Here is a 4,120-nt window from a genome sequence, read left to right as displayed (position 1 = left end):
ACCAATCTGATCTCCCTGTGCTATGCAGCTGGTTACCACTAGCTATCTATTTTACATTTGGTAGTGTATATATGTCAATGCTACTCTCTCACTTTGTCCCAGCTTACCCTTCCCCATGTCCTCAAGTCCATTCTCTACGTCTGTGTCTTTATTCCTATCCTGCCCCTAGGTTCATCAGAACCATTTTTTCTTTTTTTTTTAAGATTCCATATATATGTGTTAGCATACGGTATCTGTTTTTCTTTTTCTGACTTACCTCACTCTGTATGACAGACTCTAGGTCCATCCACCTTACTTTAAATAACTCAATTTCGTTTAATTGAGTAATATTCCACTGAGTAATATTTCACTGTATATACGTGCCACATCTTCTTTATCCATTCATCTGTCAATGGACACTTAGGTTGGTTCCATGTGCTGGCTATTGTAAATAGTGCTGCAATGAACATTGTGGTGCATATCTCTTTTTGAATTATTGTTTTCTCAGGGTATATGCGCAGTAGTGGGATTGCTGGGTCATATGGTAATTCTATTTTCAGTTTTTTAAGGAACCTTCATACTTTTTTCCATAGTGCTTGTATCAATTTACATTCACACCAACAGTGTAGGAGGGTTCCCTTTTCACCACACCCTTTCTAGCATTTATTGTTTCTAGCTTTTTTGGTAATGGCCATTCTGACCAGTGTGAGGTGATACCTCATTGTAGTTTTGATTTGCATTTCTCTAATAATTAATGATGTTGAGCATCTTTTCATGTGCCTCTTGGCCATCTGTATGTCTTCCTTGGTGAAATGTCTATTTAGGTTTTCTGCCCATTTTTTAACTGGATTGTTTGTTTTTATGATATGAGCTCCATGAGCTGTTTGTATATTTTGGAGATTGATCCTTTGTCTGTTGTTTCGTTGGTAAATATTTTCTCCCATTCTGAGGGTTGTCTTTTTGTCTTGTTTATGGTTTCCTTTGCTGTGAAAAAGCTTTTAAGTCCCATTTGTTTATTTTTGTTTTTATTTCTGTTACTCTAGGAGGTGGGTCAAAAAAGATCTTGCTGTGGTTTATGTCAAAGAGTGTTTTTCCTATATTTTCCTCTAAAAGTTTTATAGAGTCTGGTCTTACATTTAAGTCTATAATCCATTTGGAGTTTATTTCTGTGTATGGTGTTAGGGAGTGTTCTGATTTCATTCTTTTACATGTAGCTGTCCAGTTTTCCCAGTACCACTTGTTGAAGGGGCTGTCTTTTCTCCATTGTATGTTCTTGTTCTTGCCTCCTTTGTCATAAAGTAGGTGCCCATATGTGTGTGGGTCTTACCCTGGACATTCTATCCTGTACCATTGATCTATATTTCTGTTTTTGTGTCAGTACCATACTGTCTTGATTACTGTAGCTTTGTGGTATAGTTTGAAGTCAGGGAGCCTGTTCCTCCAACTCCATTTTTCTTTCTCAAGATTGCTTTGGCTATTCGGGGTCTTTTGTGTTTCCATACAAATTGTAGGATTTTTTGTTCTAATTCTGTGAAGAATGCCATTGGTAATTTGAAAGGGATTGCACTGAATCTGTAGATTGCTTTGGGTAGTATAGTCATTTTCACAATATTGATTATTCCAATCCAAGAACTTAGTATATTTCTCCATCTGTTTATGTCGTCTTTGATTTCATTCATCAGTGTTTTATAGTTTTCTGAGTACAAGTCTTTTGCCTCCTTAGGCAGGTTGATTTCTAGGTATTTTATTCTTTTTGTTGCACTGGTAAATGGGAGTGTTTCCTTAATTTCTTTCTGATTTTTTGTTGTCGGTGTCTAGGAATGCCAGAGATTTCTATGCATTAATTTTGTATCCTGCAACCTTACCAAATTCATTGATTAGTTCTAGTAGTTTTCTGGTGGCATCTTTAGGGTTTTCTATGTATAATATCATGTCATCAGAAAATAGTGACAGTTTTACTTCTTCTTTTCCAATTTGTATTCCTTTTATTTCTTTTTCTTCTCCTATTGCTGTGGCTAGGACTTCCAAAACTCTGTTGAGTAAGAGTGGTGAGAGTGGACATATTTGTCTTGTTCCTGACCCTGGTAGAAATGCTTTCAGTTTTTCACCAGTGAGTATGATGCTTGCTGTGGGTTTGTCATATATGACCTTTATCTATGTTGAGGAAGGTTCCCTCTATGCCTATTTTCTGGAGAGTTTTTATCATAAAATTGGTGTTGAATTTTGTTGAAAGCTTTTTCTGCATCTATTGAGATGATCATATGGTTTTTACTCCTTAATTTGTTAATGTGGTGTATCACACTGATTGATTTGCATATATTGAAGAATCCTTGCATCCCTGGGATAAATCCCACTTGATCATGGTGTATGATCCTTTTAACGTGCTGTTGGATTCTGTTTGTTAGTATTTTGTTCAGGATTTTTGCATCTATGTTCATCAGTGATATTGGTCTATAATATTCTTTTTTTGTGATATCTTTTTCTGGTTTTGGTATCAGGGTGATGGTGGCTTCATAGAATGAATTTGGGAGTGTTTCTCCCTCGCAACTTTTTGGAAGAGTTTGAGAAGGATCAGTGTTAGCTCTTCTCTAAATGTTTGATAGAATTCGCCTGTGAAGCCATCTGGTCCTGGACTTTTGTTTGTTGGAAGATTTTAAATTATGGTTTCAACTTCATTACTTGTGATAGGTCTATTTATATTTTCTAATTCTTCCTGGTCAATCTTGGAAAATTGTACCTTTCCAAAAATTTGTCCATTTCTTCATGGTTGTCCATTTTATTGGTATATAGTTGTTTGTAGTAGTCTCTTATAATCCTTTGTATTTCTGTGGTGTCAGTTGTGATTTCTCCTTTTTCATTTCTAATTGTATTGATTTGCATCCTCTCCCTTTTTTTCTTGATGAGTGTGACTAAGAGTTTATCAATTTTGTTAACTTCTCAAAGAACCAGCTTTTAGTTTTATTGACCTTTGCTATTGTTTTCTTTGTTTCTATTTCATTTATTTCTGCTCTGATATTTATGATTTCTTTCCTTCTACTGACTTTCTTCTTTCTCTAGTTGTTTTAAGTATAGGGTTAGATTGTATATTTGAGATTTTTCTTGTTTCTTGAGGTGAGATTGAATTGCTATAAACTTCCCTCTTAGAACTGCTTTTGCTGTGTACCATAGGTTTTGGGTGGTCATCGTGTTTTTGTTGTCATTTATTTCTATGTAATTTTTTATTTCCTATTTGATTTCTTCAATGATATCTTGGTTATTTAGTAGCACACTGTTTAGTCTCCATGTATTTGTGTTTTTTACAGTTTTTTTCCTGTAATTGATTTCCAGTCTCATAGCACTGTGGTCAGAAAAGATGCCTGATACAATTTCAATTTTCTTAAATTTTCCGAGGCTTGATTTGTGACCCAAGATGTGATCTATCCTGGAGAATGTTCCATGTGCACTTGAGAAGAAAGTGTATTCTGCCACTTTCGGGTGGAATGTTCTATAAATATCAATTAGATCTATCTGGTCTATTGTGTCATTTAAAGCTTGTGTTTCCTTATTTACTTTCTGTTTGGATGATCTGTCCATTGGTGTAAGTGGGGTGTTAAAGTCCCCTACTATTATTGTGTTATTGTCGATTTCTCCTTTCATGGTTGTTAGCATTTGCCTTATGTATTGAGGTGCTCCTATGTTGCGTGCACAAACATTTATAATTGTTATATCTTCTTGGATTGATCCTTTGATCACTATGCAGTGTCCCTCCTTATCTCACCACAGGAGCTTCCGCCTGACCCTGAGCTCATGAATTAAGATCCCGTAAGCTGCTGGGGGCAGAAAGAAAAAAAAAAGAAAGGACAATAACAAAGTAAAAAATAGAATTAGACTAGGAAACTAACAGATATGTTAGAAAGAGCGTAAAAATAAAAATATAGATGAATCAACAACCGGAAGGTACATCAGTACCACAATAGTAAAAAAAAGTGGACGGAAGAGAAAAAAAAAAGGTGGGGGGGGGGAAGGCCTTGGCTGTGGATAGTGGGGCCTAAGCAAGGGCAAGGTTTGGGTGGTGGGTGGGACCAATGCTCAAGACCCACAGGGCTGGAAAAGGCCCTGGGGGCTGTGGGGGGTGTGGCTTAGGCTCAAGGAACAGAAGGGG

Source organism: Balaenoptera ricei, chromosome 5, assembly GCF_028023285.1.
Source record: "Balaenoptera ricei isolate mBalRic1 chromosome 5, mBalRic1.hap2, whole genome shotgun sequence".
Lineage (NCBI taxonomy): Eukaryota > Metazoa > Chordata > Mammalia > Artiodactyla > Balaenopteridae > Balaenoptera > Balaenoptera ricei.
The sequence above is the reverse complement of the archived record's forward strand: the minus strand, read 5'-3'. Positions refer to the sequence as shown.